This window comes from Spea bombifrons, chromosome 1, assembly GCF_027358695.1.
Source record: "Spea bombifrons isolate aSpeBom1 chromosome 1, aSpeBom1.2.pri, whole genome shotgun sequence".
Taxonomy (NCBI): domain Eukaryota; kingdom Metazoa; phylum Chordata; class Amphibia; order Anura; family Pelobatidae; genus Spea; species Spea bombifrons.
In genome coordinates this window covers 101,729,433-101,751,565 of record NC_071087.1, presented here as the reverse complement: position 1 = coordinate 101,751,565, position 22,133 = coordinate 101,729,433, and the positions used below count along the sequence as shown (strand labels likewise).

At 37.1% G+C, this 22,133-nt stretch overlaps 1 protein-coding gene across 1 annotated transcript in view; it reads right to left on the bottom strand.

Moving 5' to 3' along the window:
• The window catches only part of RORB (RAR related orphan receptor B), a 112,733-nt gene that overhangs the window by 24,993 nt on the left and 65,607 nt on the right, over nt 1-22,133 (bottom strand). The window lies entirely within an intron of this gene.

Genomic DNA, 22,133 nt, shown 5'->3' with positions numbered 1-22,133 from the left:
AGCCCAAAACCTCAAAAGATATAAACTTGGCAATATGATACACTGTATAATTCACCATTTAGCTGGCTGTGGCAATCAACATATCTCGTAACAAATACATGTTAAACAAACATAAATATATTATCTTTAGCCAACAATAAAAAAAAATGATTAAAGAAACAACCTCAAATAAAAGTAACCTTTGATCAACCAGCTGCTGCGGATTACAATTCCCATCATCCTCATCCTAACACGAGATCTGTTGTTTTTTATTTAAACAAGATCAATGTAATAGTATGTCATGGGCAGGCCAACTACTCTGCACTATAACACTCGTTATGATCAACCGGAGAAAAAGGCAAGCTTTAACATTTGGGCGACGTCATGCCAGTGTGGACTACGAGTCCTATCATGCTCAGCCACTTCAGTATGATTGGAATTGTATCTGGCGTTGCTAACTGCATCCCTGTGTGTTTCACAGTTTTCTATCGCACATCAAATATCCCACGTTCAGCCGCTAATTTGCAACTTTTCAAAAACACTTACTAGTACACTGCATAAAAGGCATTCATCCTCGATGTCAAAGCAGGACAACAGGGGGGTGTGTAACTGAAAACTCCGGTTATTAATTGCACACACAAGGTGAGGTGAAACTTAGCTCTAGCATTCCTCGAAACATCTTGAGTTACAGTAACTAACACTCTGTGTACTAAGTTTCCTTTGCAGTGTTAATGAGTGTCAAAGTCTCTTACATTTCCTTCACAATGTTTGTTTAATCGTGTAGGGTTGCACGACTGTCTTTGTCGGTCGAAAAAAAAAAAATCCCGCTGTTGACAATTTATAAAGCTTCCCAGTCTTTTTGAGAGAATTACACAAATGACAATAGTGCTCTTCAGAAAAAAAAAAAAGTGACAAAGGCTACAATGGTTTTGTTTTTTTTTCCCTTCAAACCTGCCAAATGGCTTATATTTCCATAGACAGCCTTCAATGTACACTTACTCTTTTATTATACTAAAGCTTTTGAATTTGATGCAGATTTTTACAATATCTATAGTACCCTCCCCATGACAACGGTATCCCTTGATAATTTTATTATGCACTAAGCACGAGTTATTGGAAGATTTAAAAAGTCCCGTTTTTTTTCAATATAGTAGTAATGGAACTTTCTTCATAAGTTACACGTACAAAATCAAAATAACATAGTACAGGCATTCAAAGGAAACCACCTGCCATCAATATGCACTTTTTACGTTTCCTCCCCCAGCATCTAAGCTTGGTGTACTTGGTGTGCTATCCTCACCACCCGTAACCTTCAGAGGTCTAATAAGACCTCACGTGCTCAGAAAGTGCACCAAAAGTGGCAAGAAAAAAGGAATGAGGTTCACTGAAGCTCTGGAGCCGCAGCTTCTCCCCATCATTGGTGGGGCCATTGTAAGTGTTTCTATATCTGCCATATATATGTATTACATTGATCTGTTTTATGAGAGCTTAGCTAGGAACAGTCTAATATTGTGTCTATGTTTTTTTTTTTTGAGAAGTTAGACTTTAACTCCTTCCATCCTCCTACTTTTAACTCAACATTCCTAGTTCCTCTCCTGCTTTTAGACAATACTTTTATTATCTTAAGTAGTGTGGCTGGTCCAAAAGTGGCACTTTTACTTCTTGTGTATTATACTCTAACTCTTTCTAGATTGCAAGCTCATTTGAGCAGAACCCTCCTTACCTCATAAGCCAAACTGTTATGTTATGTCCTGTTTACCTATTGTACAGCGCTGCAGAATATGATGGTGCTATATAAAACAATAAATAATAATAGCAGTAAGTAATAAGCACCATATGTTGCCTGGAGGGGAATGGTCAGATGGTACCTTGGGGCTAATGTTTCAAAACTCACAGGACCGAAGAGCAATCCACTACTCAGGGGAAATACAAGCCTTGACTAAGCATGATCCTTACAATGATCTCTCTAGAGAAAATGTATAATTTTATATTATCTTTTTTCGCCAATATGGACATAGCAAAGAATATAATAATGCAAAGCTACTCACTTTTACCGAAAACAGAATAGCAAGGCCCACATGAAAAATCAGCACCATAAAAAATAACACACACTAAAAAAAAGTTTACATTTGTGAAGCACTTGGCATTTTTACATATTAAGTTTAAATCTTGCATTTAGTTGAAAAGGATAATACGCCAGGCATTTTAAATGTCGATTAAACAGGAAATGCGTGAGGTGGAATTTCTGTATAGAGCTGTGAGGCTGTTCTGCTGATACTGCACACTTTTCCCTAAAGAGATTACCAGTTTAATCCTAAATATTATACAGCACAGGCTATCGTATATTTCAGCTCATCAGATCCGGCGTTCAGCATGTAATCTCCAGCAGCATTACCCTGTGTATATATAAGCTGCTGTATGAGCAATGATGACAAAGCTCTTTAAATGCACCTAAAAACAGGAATAACGCATGCACATACTGATGCACGCACGCACACACCGAGAGATGCTACTTTAGACATTTAGGGCTCCAAACATATCAGCAATGTTGCTGTTTGAGTAATTTCTGTTTAAGTAAATCAAATGAACCATGTAAGGCCATAGACTTTTCTCATCAGATTTATTTCACTAAGAAAGATAACAAAGATGAAGAGGAAAAACATGAAATAAAAGAGCAGTTAATGAGGGCTACATGTATATCGCCATGTTTATGGCTGGGTTGACTCAAACAAGGAGCCTGGCTTGGAATTCTTATCAACTTTAAAATGCCTGGCCCCCAAGTCAGGACACCAGACCCCTTCTGATGTCTCAAATGGCTCTACCCAAGATGTCCTGTTTTACCTACATTAAATGAACTTCATTGTGACGCATTCTGCTCATGGAATATATCTTCCCAATATTTTTTGGCATGCACAGAGTAAATCTAGAGGATCTATTACTGTCTGTGCTAAGCCTGCTGATAACCAAGTTTTGTATTATAATGGCAATATTTGTAGTGTTATATTGATATGTCTTGTTATTAGTAAAACACCATTATTACTTCTAGGTGATTTAACCAAAATTAAAAGGAGTTGCCACATTTTAAATGTGGTATAAAGAAATTCATGACCTAGAAATAATATTTTTTTTCTCTCAATAATATTTTTTACTGAAAACTGAAAGTTTACACTAAAGCCACGTTTTATAAAAAGCCACACAGATAAAAAACAAACATTTTTTATTATTCATTAAGTACGACGTGAGTATAAGGATGTGACTTTTCCAACTCCCATTTTCAAGTTTGCTGCAACAGTTGAGTTGAGTGGAGATCTGCATTTGTTGAGTGTGCAGACAGCTTGGTTGTAGTAAATATGTGAGTTGGCCATTTTCTTAAACTTGTACAACTTTACCATTGAAAATCCCACCTTGACTCCTAAGTTATCTGCCCTTGACCTGCAGTAAATGATGTAATGACACTTGATGCTTCTCTGATTATATATAAATCTTTTTTAATGCAGTGTATCTCTGTGTCTACATTGCATGCATGTTAGAAGCAGAGAACGATTGTTTTGAGCTGTAATGAAATGCCTACTTCTGCCTGCCCATTCTAGCTGGGTATCCTTAACTGTAAATAAATCATATGATGCTACTGACCTTTGACACAGCAAGGTCTCTGGTCAGTCCAGCTCAAGTGACTATTACATCAAGAGTTTCTCAGCAGATCTTAGAATGTAAACAAGTTAACCCCTTTGATACACAATGGAAGAAAACAAGCTACTCTCCAGGTATCTTGAAACCACAGCTCCCATGATGAACAGTCTCACACACATTCTTTTTCATTTAGGATACATGTTGAGCGTCAAGGTTGTTGTTCCAAAAAATAGAAAAAATACCTATTGGCTATGAGGATTATTCATAACAGAGTAAGCTGTAGGCGAGTTGATTTATTTGAAATTGTTGATTTCACAATACATAATTACATTTATACGAGTTAATGTTTTAACTTACCCCATCAATAAACTATTTAATGAATAAACATTTACAATAGAAAAGCAAGCCAAGGCTCAAAGCCAACAGACTGCCAATATGTACTTTACCAAGAACTAAAGTAGAACCTTAATATTATTACAACCTTTCCACTATTAAAACCACAAAACATGAAAACTTTAATGCAGGCTTCCAAATAAATATAAAAAATATTCTTATAAAATGATCAAATGAATACTATTTCTTCAAAGAGATAATTCACTCCATCCACTACATTACAATATACAGAGTTACTTAATACAATGTTAAATGTTCAAAATTATAAACTCATATTAAATGCAGCTAATATGTAATAATTCTGTGGTCCTATTGCATTTTGGAGTAATCCACCAGGAAAAAAAAATTGCTAGCTTTTTAATGCAATACCTCTTAAGTAATTTCAGAATAAATGTTACCTAAATACAAAACATAATTAGAAGGATTCTCCGCCAAATTAACCACTGTAACAATCACAGGCGTGGATATTATATATGATCTGCAAAAGAGCCTACTGTATATAGCACATTGTGAAATATAAATAGAACAGGCAGATGAAAAAAAAAAGCAAGCTAACTCACCGATCACATCCGATTTCATTCTAAGTTGGCTCTCACACATAGTGCATATAAAAGCCCGAATGGTAAATATATTCCCTTAACCATTCAGTCTACTTAGAGCTTACAAGGCTTTTTCCATAAGGAGTCTGGAAGACTGCATTAATAAGATTAAATGAGAGATGTTAAAGGCATAGACTACACTACTGCCTTACGTAAGAACGACTGACAATTCTGGTAGAGGTTTATTCGTAAGGAAATGATCAGCTTTACTTTGTTTTCTTTCCCCTTGAAAACATATTTTAATAGAAAAAAAATGAAGTGTAGCACCAGTGGCAATAGAATAATTATTACATTACATACAATCAGGACACAAACTTAATCAAACTATTGATTGCAGCAAGTAATTAATTCTAATATAAATGTATCTGTGTTGAATAAAATATAATGTTTACTACAGCATTCCTATACTCTACGCATAAAAGTTGTCAATACAGATGTATGCTATATTTTAACATAAAACATAATGGTGTGGTATCCTTTACTACAACCAAGTCTGGACTGGCCATACCTGGCAAATGCCTGGTGGGCCAGTGGCCGTCAGGGCTAGCTACTTACTAGTACTGCCACTCAAGTGGCAGATTGGGTCTTGCAGTGGAAAGACAGTGGCTGGATATGGGCGGCTGAATGCTGCAAGAGTATAAAAACATAACGTGTGGATGCATGTATCTACCATATATGTTGTATGGCAGCACTGGCCTTAAATTGCATGGGATACTTGGAGATCCCCAGTCCTGCCCTGACTTGAACACGAGAATTGCATGGGACAGTCACAGTTTCAGGCACTGTCCCACTGTCCTAGGTAGCAAGCCTAGAGAGGTAAAAAATAATGGAGGTCTGTTCTACAACTCATTGCAAATCCCACTTTGCCTCCTCATGAGGCTAGTGTCACATGGTGGCTATTCCGGTAAGGTCTGTGATGTACAGTATGATATCTAAAGGAAAACAATCGCCTTTATGCGATTTTGCTTCCTCGGTCATGTAGATCCCTCAATAATTGAATAGTGGTCTTACCATCACAGCAACCAACAGAATGTTTCTACTACGTGGAACATTCCATATGTTAATGTGGTGGCAAGATCACTTTCTACTAGAATTACTATATCACAAGATACATTCCCTTTAGAACAATAGTTCCTAAATACTAGAGTATACTGAATTATAGGAAGGATGTTGTGGTGCTGGGGGATATTTCTGGAATTAAGTAATTAATTCAACCAAGTTAATAATTATTTTTTGAATGAAATTGGTTTGAAATAGTTTGTTGTTCATGTTATTCTGGATAAAGTAAATGTAAGCTAATGTAAAACTGTATGTTCTCAGTTCATCACAGAAGGCCTTTTTCAATACAATTAAAGTATTACATTCTAGGTTGCAATGGAAAGGTGGCCTTGGCAGGCCAACTGTGTAAGGAAGCGTTAATTGCTATAATATGTACCACCAGATTTAACTGTGACTCATAGACAGGGTCAAGGAGGCTGCACTAAGTAAAATATGAGATTCTCAAAATAACAAGGGCAGATAAAGTAAAACAATGATTTATTGAAGTACCAAAATAATGACCTAAAAAAGTGATTGTGCCTCAATTCTCGAAGTAATATTACAATGTTCTGAACCAAGTACAATAAAGGGCAAGGGAATTAAGTGGGTTTTTTTCTAAAACAAAATTAAGCTTTTTACAACTACAAATGAAATAAAGGAACTTACTCTATTTTAAATTGCAAGCAGTTGCTAAAACAAGTGTTAGCTTTCACGAACATATATATATAAAACAATGCCTAATGCCCATTTGTGTATTGAAGTTTATTTAGAGGACATCCTTCTTCTTGGGGTCTCATGAATCTTGTAAATTGCGCTCCCTTAAAAACTGGAGCCTACCATCTCTTGATCTATTGTAATATTTGAAATAATATACTGTATTCCAAAATGAAAATCACTTGTTTGTGTCTTGGGGTCGGTATACCTGGTAAATGATGTCGTGTGAAATAATAGCTGTCTTTCGCTCTGCAGCAGTCTCTCTGCGGTGTCATTTTTAGTAAGACTGCAGATTTTCTGTAATGATGCAACTTCTATTCATAATACTTAAAAGACATTTTGTTTTGAAGCCATCCTGGTATATTAAGTAGCTAGTACTTTACAATGTTTTGTGCTATCGCTTTTTCCATCATTGGTAAAACAGGATAATTATACCAAGAATGAGCAGAAGTAGAGAAATCCCGTAGTGGCTATTCGCATTGGCCACATTAATTGTATAAAGCAAATGTAAAGTTTTATTTAAAGTTTTTGGGGTAACTATGTCAAAGTGCAAGCAATATTCCTTATTTCTATGGGACAACCCCGGTAATTGAGTTTATGACTCTACTGCCAGCTCTCTAGGCCTGTGCCATGGTTATTTGGGACTGCTACCAACTTTGCATGTGTAATGCAATCACGCCATTCCTTGCATATTGTGTAGGGGAATGATGTCACATGATTCCACGGAGCCTTAGGAATGTGTATATATTGGTATTTTACTATTTATTCAGGGCCAATCATGGCCAAATAATGCGGTGGGAGAGGTGGGTAAACCTTTAAAATCCTAGACCAAGCCAGTATTCTATTTTTATTCCCTTTGTAGACACACTGGTTCTTGCTTTTCTATAGAATACACGGTATATTACATATAAAATGTGCTTTAGAAGACTCCAGCGGTATTCATAAAGAACGTCATCCATATTATTCACATGAAACTAATGCATGCTGCCCTGAATGCAATCCCTGGACCACCAAGCAACAGTTTGGGGCACTTACCTAACTTAAAAAAAGACCAGAGGTGTTTTGGTCCCATTGCATTATACTAGAAATAAAATATTCATGTAAATAATTGAAAATGTAAAATAACATACTGATAAAAAAAACCCTGTATCCAATGCTTTTCATTTTTGATAAGCTCAATGATTTTTTCATTGCTTGTTCATAGGATAAATTAAGAAAAAAATCAAATAAAGCATTTGAGTAGTTTGTTAATAATTTATGGTGCCTGCTGTTAGCAGGAACCAGATAGGGAAACTGAAGTGAAAAGAACTGTACAGGCTTCATATATATTTTAAACACTGAGCACTCTCACCAAAGAAGAGTGAAGAAGATGGATTTGGTGGGAAGCATACTTCAATATGTGAAGTTGTTAACAAAAATGGAAAGTCACTATAAATAAGTCATTGAAGCATGATGGATAACCATTTCATCTCCAGACTTAGCAAAGAACTGCTCTGAAACACAATGTTCTTGCTAATGTTGATCTGGATAAAGAAAAGGATAGCCAGTGTGGGACACTATGATACATGGCTTCCGAAGGGTGAATGTCCCCCTACTATCTATTAGCAGATGAGCTCCCATACGGGGTGTTAACCAGTAATTTAATGCCTGTATGTACAAAGTATATTGGCTAAACAAACATTATTGTCAGGCCCCATCCAAGCTGCGGAGCTGCATGCCTTTTGTTTCCCTGTCTTTCTGTTGTCCATTTCTGGATTTCTGTATGTTCTGTCCAGAACCTCTGATTCCTTGATTCCAGTCTTGCTCTTTGTTTCAGCTCCATTTCCTTTATAAGATGTGCCCCACCCGTGTGTTCTGTTTGTCTCAGTCAGCAGTCTATAGGTATGCCCTTCTTGGTTTTATGTACAGATTCAGTGTTCAGTTTATTAGTACTTCCGTAGGCAGGGTTTACAGTTAGGACCCACCGAATATTGGAGTACTTTGGTGTAGTGGTAGGCTAAGCATACTATGGTCATAAGATGTGACAGAATCTCCAATTGTTATCTTGTAGTCCTGGGCTAGTTCCTGTATTTATGTGTGTCAGTTTGTGATGTAACCTGTAACCCTGGTAGAGGGGTGTCCTGTTCTGAAGCCCCCGTAGAGTGGTGTCCTGTCCTGTTTATGTCGGATCTTGAGTATTCCCTGTCTTGTTACCTGTAGCACCCTGTATTATGTATGTCTTGTCTGGTTATGTTTCTTGCTCGGTCTCCCTGTCCCTTGCTCCTTGCTCTGTCCCCCTTGCTTGCTATGTTTCTCCTGTACTCTGCTTAGCTTCCCTACTCCCAGCCTGCAGCATCCTGCACATGATTCTACTGCTATGTCTCTAGCCTACTCCACGGTGTCTGCAGGATATCTCCAAGTTTTGCTTTGTTCTGGACTACATCAGCTGCTATGTCAGGGCCCGGGTATGTGGTCGCACAACCCTAGATGCCTACCCGGGGGAGTGTAGTCGCCCTGCCCCAGGCCCTGTCCAACTCCGCTACTGCGCAATAACTCCTGAACACAATCTTTGGGCGCTCTGGGTCATTACAGTCTGTATGGACCCAGTTCCTGGCAATTATCTTGTGAGTTTGAAGAACTCTTTATTGGGGGCTCACTATGATCCAGATACTCCAACAACCGATTAAGGGTTATCATAGTGAAGCATAACAATTCTAAAAAAAGAAATATTTCCACCTCCAATTTACACAAAGGTTGTTTTAAAACACGTTACTACGGGAAAAAATGAGCTGTAAAACACTTATTTCTCCTATAAATTTACTGTCTTTTTACAGAATAAAATACAACAGTCTTGATTGCTTTGTGGCTACTAAAATAAGGATACAATGTTTGTATTTGAAATTTTAACTTTCATATCTGGAGTCTAACCCATTCCCCCCATGGGGTTCATGTGTTAATGTTGGCAGCACTCTTACATTGTCACATATGACCTATCTACAATACCTGAGAAAAGTGTGGTATAGTATTTCCATTACAATACTTATTTATCCCCAGCTTACTTTTTTGCTAAATGGAAAATTCATAAAACAGATGTCAACTTCATATCTGTTTAAGTCAAAACATGTATCTTTCAACAGTTCATTTCAGAATGTTTCAAATATATTGATTTTTGTCCAAGCTATTTTGAGTAACGTTCTCCTTCAAACAGAGAGACAAAACAAAACACGAAAGACAGATTCTAACAAAATGGCAAGCAGTTTTGATGACAACACAGGGGACCTCTATGTCCCAAAACTGGTAGAATTCTCAGAATAGCAGAGTGGCATTCACAATATATGCTACCTCCTGCTGATAACACTATGTATAATGTTTCCTTTTAAAGGGTAGCATTTTAGAACTGGGGTGCAAATGCCTTACAAGCTGTTAGGCAGCTTGGTACTCACACTGAAAACCTAATAAAGAATGACAGGCCGGACTGCACATTTAAACATATTCCTCACTTTTTTGGTTAGTCTTTGAAGGCCCTCATATTTTTTAAAAGTGAGCTGCCTCTGTTTAACCCTTTTACTCCATTTTTCTTCTGGCCTTTGTAGATAATAGCATTGCTTAGACTTCCAACCTTTTCAAAATGACAGCCGTTGTTCATAAGGGTACACGGCACAGGAAGAAAGGAACTTGGTGTCAGAGAATAAAGGCAACTGGGTCCTTTGACCTGATGCTCATGTTACCTAAAATAACAGTGGATAACAGGGGAGGAAGCTCATATTATTTGAGGTGGGCAAAGTATATTCACTGCTTTGATGTTTTCTATGGCTTCAAATCTTTTATTTGTGGGGTTTTATATCTGAAACCATATTTTGTATCTTAAGTAGAATAAGATATAGGAGAGCACAATTCTATTTTAAAAGTACATATTTAGCCAAAGAATTGCAGGTTAATATGGAAAATTATGTTTTATTTCATGCCTTTTAGCTAACATTAAGATATTTGGTAGTGTTCAAACTCCCTCATTAAATCCAATAATCATTAAGTTTAGTGTTATCTTTATTTTTTAATATTATATGTTTAAGTTATTCTTATTAAAGGTAAAACTAGGTTGTTAGGGACCCTAAATGAAATAAAATGATTAGAAGGATTAGTTATAGTAGACCTTTATAAGAATTCTGTCTTTCTTTACGCAAAATATTGTAAAGAAACTACTTATATAAATAGGGACTCTGATCAGTTGCTTAATCTGCCCCTGTGTGTGGCTAACCACACCCTATGGGCCGCCACCTCTTCATAAAGCCAGCTTTCCAGATGAGGGACAGTTTTAGGTAGCCTACCCTAAGAAGATCCCAGGTATGGTCATGGACTTCTGTCATTAGGTGTTAACCGCCATAGTGGTCCACTCTAAAGTTATTCTCAAACATGAGGCAAACTGTGTAGCAATTGAAACCATGTCATGTGCTAACAAGATGGTTGCTTCAAAGCAAAAAAACCCAAATAATAAACATAACAGTGTAATAATTAGTATTGAGGATTAACACTAAGGAGATGTTCCAATATAAGATACAGGTTGCCATAGACTAGAAAATTATATATGTATATGCATTTGAATATCTTCAGCAATCTTCATTTATATACATATTTCTCAAAGTGCTTGTCTCCTTGACTCTCCAAAATGATTGCATTTATTTCAGCTCTGCTTCCATTATTTATGCCAAGGATACAATATAAATAGCAACACTGTTAAAATATATATGTATGGTTTATAGAAAAATAGACCAGGAAAAATAATTGTTACATCAAATACCACAGTTAAAAGCATAATTGTTACTATGTCTCAATAAATGTGAACAGAATCAGGCAAGTGATGGTCACCAATTCTTGTTTTTAACCAGTATGTATAACAGGTTATTATTTTTTCTTAGTGACTCTTTGGTGTAATGTAGATAGATAGATAGATAGATAGATAGATAGATAGATAGATATGTAGATGTTATGAACTATACAGGTTTGATTTGGAGTCTCTGGTTGATGCTCTGCTTTTCAAGGTCTCAGGGTCAATTTCTTTGTTCTCTGGGCGGGGCAGCAGTTTTTGGACACACCCACTCCCCAAATACTTCCTCTACTCCCCAACCATGAAACATTGCCTGTCCCACTGCTATGTGCTGCAAGGCCCACCCCTTCATGAAGCCACTCTCACACTCTACATCTAATTAATAATTTCTTAAATGTAGAAGAACCAGTTTCAAAATTGCTACTAATATCCTGGTATGAGAATGGATAATTGTAACTAAATACCCTGTTTTGTAGAATATGCTACAAAAGGCTCAAAAAATTAAAAACTAAGCGATACATCAGATACATGCTGGCAAATGTAATTATATTCAACATTAAATGAGCATATATTATAAATATTTATAAAATATTATTAAATATTGTATTATGTAAAATGTAAGCATAAGATAGGCACCTGCTATGTGTTGCTGACTCACATTCGGTTATTTTCAGATAACTGGTTTATTAGAACCGCAATATAGTGGAATTTTATAATAAACCAGTTATCTGAAAATAACCGAATGTGAGATAAATTAACCACACTGGTTAATGTACAAACACGTAGAGCAGCAAAGACTATAGTCTTCTCATCTAAGAGGCAAGGGGAAATATAAATCTCCACGGAAGAGACTTTTCCTAGTTTCTAATTTGAAATTTTAACTGTTGGTTTATATATTAAGTGCTTCTATCTCTATTGACATGATTTAAAAGATAAGATTAATTAATAAAAGGGAGGGATGACTTGGCTTATTAGCAGAGATTAGACAACTGCAGGTTTGTTTATTTTGGAAAAGAGTTGGCTACAACTAGAACCGATTATGCTATAAATTATATTCAAGGTCAGAGCGCTAATCTCTCAGGGGGCAGGGCTAATTAGAATAAAACAGTTCACCTTCAGCAAATAAAATGTTCTTTACAGTAGGGTTGCAGAAGTCACTGCTGAAGGATGTTGTATTGATGTTTAAGTTCAAGATTCAAGAGTTATCAAGGCAGGTTATAAGAAAAAAATACAGGGAATGCCTTCAGGATGGATTGAAGTCAGTTAGCTGCAGCCAAATAATGTGGAATAGAGCATTAAATTGTGGTCGATTAGGGGTAGTATTATTGAAGGGCAGGTTTAGGGTCTACTTGCACATTGTAGTGGTCATTATATGTAAGTCACACCAATGCCCATACTGTTTCTATTCAATAATTTGTATAGTATAGTATAAAGTTTTACCCTGATGTCCAGGATCAGACTGGGGATGACAAAACGGCCATGGCCCTTTAAGGTGAGTGGCTTCCAAAATGGTTGGCTAGACATGTACCTGGGACCATAACCTGGGAACTCTCCGCTGCTTCTCCGGTTCACTGGTCCTCACGTTCCCACTTTCCTGCCCACTTCTCTCTTAAATGGGAGTCGTCCCACAACGTCAGTTGGAATGCCCACTAATGCCTGCAAGACTGCCCGCAACATCAGCGGAACCACCCACCGACATCAGCGGAACCACCTGGCCATGTCCCGAAAGGGTAGGCTCCAGGTAGCCGGAGCCTAAAAGTTCCCAGGTATGACGGTTACGCTTTACATTTTTATACTCTCACACTGTGTGGCTACTGGTATTTAGCCAGAGGCCACACACTGCAGGACCCATTCTGCTTCTTGAGTGCCAGCATCGGTAAGTATGGAGCCCCACTGGACTTTCTGGTGTGTTGTTTTTGGCAAACCATATTTGAGTGTTGGAAGTAGTGAATGGGAGAACATTACATATAGGAATTTACTTGTTAGCAATGCATGGGCAAGGTTCTAGTCCTCCCAAATGAATATGCTATGCTAGTATATGATGAGCATAACCATTTAAAAAAAAAAGAAATAGAAACAGAACAAGAAACAAAAACAATATTAAAAAATGGTCCAATTAATCTGCTAATAAAATTCATTGATCCCAAAGATAAAATTGAATGCATTAAGTATAAAATGCTTTGGTATAATTTAAAATATATTTTTAACTTATGAAAAGCTTAAATGCAACCAATTAATAATATTATACCATTATACTCTTTAAAACTGAGTTTAATATTATGCAACTATGTAGCTATTTTTAAGCAGATATAACTGGACACAATGAATCTGTTGTTGGTCATTCATGAGCGACGTGAAAGGTACACTTGTGGTATTTTAGGGTGGAGATGAAAGTGGCATTATATCTCATTCACTATACATTGTGCCATCTTTATAGCAGATGTAAAATCAATTATTTAACAATAGAATGATGACTGTTTTATTTTACAATTAATAGTGAGAATCTTTTGTGGTGTCACTTGTATTTTTTTTCTAAATTTACAGCTTTTTTTTTACATCTAATCAAGCTAAACATTTAATTGAGAAATTGTAAAGACTAACGGGGAAATAATGGTTCCTTAAATACCATCAAGTGAAGAACAAATTAACTTAAAAAAGAACAATGAAAAGGTAATTACAAACATGTCAATCCTTGTATATACAAGCACATTCAGGCAGGGAAATAGGCAAATAATAAAGAAATGGCTTGGGTAAAATAACAAGCTTTCTATGTTAACTAAATAATTAACAAAAACACATACGCTTACATAGGTAAAGCTATTTTAACAATGGGAAAGTTACCCTGTGTTGTTTTAAACAGTCCTGCTATGAAACATGGCTTTTAAAGACCTATGACTTAATTCAGATATGGTGGAGCATCAACATTTGAGCTGTGTTTCAATGAACACTCTAAGTGAAACATGACTTCCCATTACAAGTAACTTATATTCAAAGTAAGTAAATAAGCAAAAATATCTGTTGAAAAGATGAAAATAAAACAATAAAAATCATATATGAACTAAATGTACTGCACTCTAAATAAACACGCCGATGTAAAAAATCTATTAAATAGAAACCTTTTTCAGAGGAGACACTTGTTCAGCAGCAATCGTTAAGATGAATCCCAGAGGAATATAAACACATTTCCCCAATATTAAGTTCAAGGAAAAGGTGAACTCTGGTGTAAGGAATAGATTTAAATCATTTTACGCACCACTAGAATCTTTTATTGTAAAAAATATGTATTATAAATGTGTAAAAATCTACATCAATATAAATAGAGCCAAAATATAATCAAAAGCATATAGAATTTCTTGTAGCGCATCCAATTAATTGCAATAGATTACCAATTCATCTATGGTTCATTACAATTGATTATAAATATATAAAGACAGACACACATCAAAAGCACTTCATGCCATATATACAGTGTATATATTTATATATATATATATATATATATATTACTAAGAAAAAATATATATACCGTATATATAATGAGAAAAACATAACTTTGTGGACTCGGTAATGAGACACGTTTCAATATATTTTTCAATATATTTTTCTTTCAGGCTCAGCGTTTCCTTCATCTCACCTCGTGAGACGGAGGTAGCGCTAAACTAGAAGAAAAATATATTGAAACATGACGCATGACTAAGCGTCACCTTGGTTGGTATACTTATTTAGTATTATTGGCCAAACCTTGAGGTAATTCCCCTGAGTATACATCTTTACTACCAGCTCCTGTCTAGTGTCACCATTGTCTTATCCATCCAACTATTTTAGCATCCAAACACTGTAATTGATTTCTAAATCTTCTATAAGGTACAGTGCTCCCTGAACTATTATTTTAGTTACCCAGTTAAAAAATTATAATAAACCATCTACATTCAGATATTCAATAATCATGTAACACACATACAAGATGTTTTGTGACAACACATTTGACTTTACTAGTTTGGAATAATAATGGATAAGCCCCAATTCATTTTACTCCTATAATTGTCCCAACTTAACTAAAAAGTCCCAACTTTTCAGTTATTTCGACCTGTTTTCTAAAAGACAAGTGGGAAAGGCCAATGCCTAATGTAGGTAGGGTACAATGTGACATCACTACAATCATCCTATAACTAGTGTTACAAGACATAACCACATCCCATATACTGTAATAAGGATCGAACCTGATCTGACACAACAATTCACACACCATGTGTTATCTCTATATTCTATCCTAATGGTATGGGGCAGAATGTTGCCTTGTGTAGTCCTAGTTCAACCCAATTGAACAATGAATAGGATCAAAGGACCAATGTTTATTATAATCTCTATACTAACAGGGAACCACAACACATAACAGACAGTACATGAAACTATGGTATGGAAACATCTGTAATAGGCTTCTATGGACAGACATTAAATCAAATTAACTTGGTCTAGTGATTTCGTGAACACATTTGCAAAATAAGGAATTGCGGAATTTTTCCATATCTATTTAATAAATGTTTTTTGGTCAGTGTTCTGCAAATGCAGTTTCGGGTCTGCACGGAAATAATCAGCCACTGTGTTTTCAGCTGTGGATTTCTATACATATGGCTGTATGTGTCTTTTGTATGAATCCATCTAGCGATTATTTTGCAGACGAGAGGCCCTGAGGCGATGTCTCTGATGGGAGTAAACCATACAATATTCACCATTACACTGCACTAGTTATATAACATGACAGGATGCCTGAAATGACTTACATCTCTGTTTATCAACACAGAGTTCATCAATAACTAATGGGAACACACATTGATTGGGTTGTACTGGACACAAGTTTGAATAAACTCATTAAGAGAAATCATGCACAAGTTATGCAACATAAAACAAGACCGTTGTTTTAACAGTTTGAAAGAAAATGGTTTGTTTCTTTTAGCTTTATTTTGAATGCAGGATTCAAAATCTGTGTTATATGTAATTTACGACATATGTTTCTGTTGTTATAGAAAGGTATGTTTTTAATTCTGATTTGCAATGATGCACGGTATGCACTTACAACCAAGTGTTCTTTAGCCTAAGTAAAAGGGCTAATCACAATATAATGCCCATAAAATTGCCTCAAAGGGGTAAAGGCAAAATGCCAGTAAAAATGCCTCTAGGGCATGACACTGGTCCCTAATGAATTATATTCTAACAATGTATTTTACTTTAAAGGGGGCATTTTACCATTTATTTAGCTTTAAAAAGACATTAAAGCTGTTACCAGCTGTTTAAAAACAATGCATTAACATACTTTGTTACTTGCTTAGTTACCCAAGTCTGTGTTGTTATATATATACTACACTTATGTAGAAGTGCAGTATTGTATTAATATTAAATTAACATTAATTACGTGGACCACTATAAGGTATTAGTAGCTATAGCTGTTTTTTTCTCTCACTACCATTGGGGTATTGTTGATTTTACCTACTTGGTACATAGAAAACACACCATTATGACAGCTAAGAAACAGGGCAGCTTTGTTACATTGTGTTTCTCAAAAGCTTCATTTAAAGCAGCATAAAGCCTACGTAGCCTTTTCTTGCCAAAACTGAAACATTTGTTTAGCTCTTCCCAAATGTGCTACTGTTTACAGAGACACCGGGGTGTATTTACAATGCTCTGAATTCTCCATCATTGTTCAAGTTTGCGGTTAATTGAGGATAATTGAAGCACACTGAAATTTTCAGTCACCACAAATGAAGGAAAAAAGGAACCTTAGTAAATTCTACCTGCAATTACATGTTGATGTTGTTTAGAAGTGTAATTACACCAACTATAAGATGACAGCAAAAATAGGACTGTGAGGGAACTGTACTAAAGAACATAAACTATAAATGCCACATATGATAAATAGTTATACTCAAATCCAGCATTTAAAGCACTCAATCACGTAAAAAATCACGTTATCTTTCTATTTTAAAGTTTTCCACATTTATATTTTCTAGTTGTGATATCATGTCCACTTCCACTAAAGGCATGGCCAGACTGAATTTACCTTATGTCCATATTTCTGGGTGAAATGCTGCTTCCCGGGTCTCTGGGTCATCTTACAATGAAACCATGTGTGAAACATGTACATCATTATCTTAAACCCATAAAAGGTAAGACATGTTCATGGCACAGCATAATTGTTGATTTGTAGGTAATGAGCTCTCCTCTCTTTTCATGACAGATCAACCAACCAAGGAAGATAATCCAAGAAACAAGTTTAGTTTTAATTACATTTGTTGGGAGACCCATGTGGTTAGTGCTGCCCAAAGTGGATGCCCAGCTATATGTGAAATAGAACTCCCATGACATCATTTTAGACATTTTTTATTATTAGTATGACATTTTGCATTACAAAGACAAATATAACTATCTACAAACAATAAAAAAAATACAAGAATCCAAAAAATGTATAAATTCTGATTAGGAGGTGCTGCTAAAATGACCAATATGTACATAAAACAAAGCAAGGGATCTGATCATATCTAATAAATACTATTTTAAAGCACCTGAGACATAAACCTTGGGGATTCTGTCATTGTATATGGCCATATGTTTCTAAGCCCACCACTCGTAATACTAGTAATAGTCATAGTACCCCAATTTTGGTGAGTTTTATCTAATCCATGGAGTTGAATCAGTTTGACTGTGCTGCCTTTTAACCCACTGGGACTCTTGCAATTCAAAGCCATATCTGTGCACCATTAATGAGGCACCTGTGTGGTTTGACATAGTGCTCTTCTAGCTTAGATACCATATAGATGGTTTTTACATTTTGAAGATTGTAATGGGAGTTTTTCTAGACCTCTCTAATGCTCATGCAAATGTTGTTTTGTTTCTCTGTGCTGTGTTCCTTCTTAGCTTTTTTGGCTGTCCTTTCTCTCCTTGCTCTTCGGCCTTGTACTGTACAAAATTCACACATATGCTAGCATTGGAGTATTGTTCATAGCTGCCCACACACATATCGTCAGTGTTATGAACCTTGGGCTATTGAGATTTAAAATGTAGTTGTGCCATCACAGCCCTTTTAGAACAATAATAAAACAAAGTTTTGAAAGTGTTAAAAGGGGGAGAGAATAATGGGTCCCGGCCACTCCCAAAGTGGGTGTCTAGTTTTAGACTCTGGACACCCTTAGCCCAGGAATGTGATGAATATGTTGACGGACAGCTACTTCATGGCCCCCTAGAAGCAGCTGTCCAGGCACTCTCTAGCAGAGCACAAGGTAGGGATCAGCACATGGCGAATACATTTGCTTTTCATGTTGACGACACAGTGCGTAAAAGGGGACAACGTCGGAGGCAAAGAAAATTACCAGCAAATCTTAAGGTGACAGTCAGTACCTTGGTGGTGACAGGACAATGGGGGAAAATTGACTCCTGTGATGGCACAGAGCAGGAGATTGAACTTGAGAGGAGACCACCCTATAGTCACAAATAGTCAAATGCAGAACATAACTACTAGGACAGAGGGTGCAGGGACTTCAGTGCTCCATGTTCCTGGGCCTGCCACAGAAGCAGAACATCAATTTAAGGATGAGACCCACAACTACACAATTGGGCAACTGAGACAAGTTCTGACAATGCTCTGGTTTGTTGGCTTAGCTCCTACGTTTTTGGGATATAGGTGGTGATGGTGTCATGTCAACAAGTCCTGAAGCAAGCCTGACCCCATGGTATGACTGTAGATACGAAGAAAGGGAAGGTCGATCCCCATCCCCAGCACCACAAATTACCCAAGTGGCAGTTATAAAACCAGGGGAACAATGCTCATATATTTATGTACAGTTACATTAGGGACAACAGACCAGACCACTACAAGTAACCAGCGTACATTTTGGGAATGGATATTTTGAAGGGACAGACTTTTTATATATGGAATCTGAGTGTTATAGTTCTTGCACTGCTATTGGTACTATCAAGTTGATAATCCAAAGGTGCATCCCGCCTCCATCCAGCCAGTCACCATGAAACAGTTATCATATTCCTGTTGGACACAAGGGAACCACTATATACACCAATCAGCTTCAATATTATGACCACTGACACGTGAAGCGAATAACAGTGATAATTTGGCACCTGTCACTGGGTGGGATATATTAGGCAGCGAGTAAACATTTTGTCCTCAAAGTTGATGTGTTAGAAGCGTAAGGATCTAAGCGACTTTGACAAGAGCCAAATTATAATGGCTAGACCACTGGCTCAAAGCATCTCCAAAACTGCAGCTCTTGTGGGGTGTTCCCGGTCTGCAGTGGTCAGTACCTATTAAAAGTTGTCCATAGAGGGTGGTCCATAGAAGTAGTGAACTAGCGACAGGGTCATGGGCAGCCAAGGCCATGGGCGCTATAGCCAACCTGAACAGCTCAGAAGCTCATAGACAAAGCACGCGGCTTGGAAGCCCACAGACAGGGCACATGGCTTGGAAGCAAGCAGACAGGGCAGATGTAGTTAGGCAAGCTGGATCAGAACCAGTAAGACAATATCAAATTCTGAATCAGAATCCAATGAACGAAGTCAAAAGCAAGCCAGGTCACAACAGGTTAATCAGAAACAGAATACTGTAGCAGGAGAACTGGGGGAGGCAGTAAGCAGATAAAATGTAATGCAAAGCCCCAGAATGGTGGAATGAGCAGGTATTTGAGGAGGAGGGCTCCACCCAGGTAAGCATATACAGCTGGTAAGGTCATTAGCGTATAGGTTAAAGTTTGTTCTGATAGGTGACCAGTAGCGTCTGCCACAGACATGACACTGAACAAATACAGAGTCCGGGCTGACGGGGTAGAACCCTGAAAGCCCCATAGCTTCCATATGTACTCTTTTTGTTTACTGGAGGAATATTGGATGTGATTTGGGCAATCCACCATTGGCAGGAGGTTCACAACCAACAATGCATAAAAGAGGGGCGATCTACAATCAACTACAATTAATTAGCAATTAAAACTTTTGAATTAAAGCGACTGTTGGGTGTGTTCTCATACACCAGAACTCAGAGCAGGCTGTGCTAGCCTCATATACAAAGGTGGACAATCTCTATCAGACAACTGTGGGTTATATTCCTATTTGGTAGCACACTGGTGGTCCTGAGTGATTTCATAGAAACAACACCACTACCGTCAGTGACAAACATTTCAATTCTCCCAAATGCTGTGCACTGTAAGGGCTGGTGTATGCTCTTCTTACTGTGTCTGCTAATTTTACCAGTGTGACACAGGGAGCACAGGATTGTTAACAGCTATTCAGAATAAGCACTTTATCTGCAAGTTTCTTTGTTTGGGGGCTACAGCATTGTGGAAAAAGATGACTACTCCATCTAGATTGTATAATTGTCGTTTTGAATCAAATATCACAGCCAATTAGACTGGAAATTAAAACTGGAAATATGAAATATGCCACTTATATGGCCAGGTGCTTGGAACTGGATTTGCGGGTCACAGGCCTATAAATGATTACAGCCAATCGGGACCTATTATTTACATTACTTGGTGCAGCTAATTGATGACAACTTTTGACTCACAGGCAAAGAATTACAAATGCTTCAAAGATAGACCTGAAAGGTGAGATATGTTTTGGACTACCTGACTGCTAGTCAGGGGGGACCTATACCCCCAGGTGGCCGGGGTCTCCTTTTGTAACTTTATCAGCCAAACTGACAATATTATATACGCTATTGAACAACACATGGAATGAGTAGAGCTATTTCTCCTTGCTCTTCAGCTTTGTACTATACAAAAGCCACACATATGCTAACCTTGGGCTATGTTCATAGGTGCCCACATATATAGCGGTTGTGAACCTTGGGGTATTGACCAATTAGAATCCAGCTGCACCATCACAGCCCTATTCAGAGCAATAAAAGATCTGTTGTGCAGTAATTAATTTGAAGCACTGTTGGAACATTTGGCTACGTCCTCATGTCCAGTTTTTATGCAAGAGGTGTACTCTGTAGATCCTGGGCATTGGCTGACACACAAGCTTTCTTTTAATTTGCAAGCTTTCTTTTAAGTTGTTCAATTAACCCCAAGCTAAGTAAATTTTATTTTCGTGTCTTTGATTTAATAAATTGCATTTGTTCTTTAAGAGTGTTGGTGTTATGTTATTTCAGAATCGGAACTAGTTTGCTGACATAAGGTATTTATGGGTTTGAAATGTGGTTGTTAAGTAGGCTGATTTCCATACAGAATATAAATAACATGGCATTATGATTCCTAATATTAATTCACAGCCTATGTTTTCCACCAGAACTTTAATTATTTTAGAAATTGCAACCGTGTAAGACAGACACATGACTTTTGTTGAGAAGTATGTTTTTCACCATGTACTACCATTCTTCCATGCTGTTGCACTTACACCATTTACACCTTCAACTCAGTTGCCCTCTAATACTTTGTACCTGGCCATCCACTAATAGAGCAAAGGGGAGCACCAAGCAATCATTCTGTTATCTGAAAGCAAAGGGGATTATCTCCAGCAGATAGCCAGGATCTGCCACCAGGGGGTGGCCACCATTCTTTCAGTTTAATGTTGTATAAATCAGTCCCCCCCCTATTGTATAGTTAATCTCGTTACTGCCCCTGTTGTCTCTGGGAGGCAGATTAAGGGGGTGGTTTGTGTCCCAATATTTTGTTTTATGTTAATGTGTGTTTTGCTGGGTATATCCAGCTCTGTGTGTCCAAAATAATTCAGTCTTTGTTTGGTTTTACCCTACACTGAGTCTCGGCTAGTGACTGGGGAACCGGGGAAAGTGTGTTGTCCCAGGCTAAGGGAGCACAAGACAACGGAGGTAGTCGGTCGGACTAGCCAGCTCTGTGACACTAATCTTCCATTATTACAAAAATAACATATACCATGTTGGACATCCCCCTACATTTTTAGTGACAAAATAACAAACATTCTGAGAAGAGGTTAGCATTTAAGCCCAAATCCAGTGGAATATT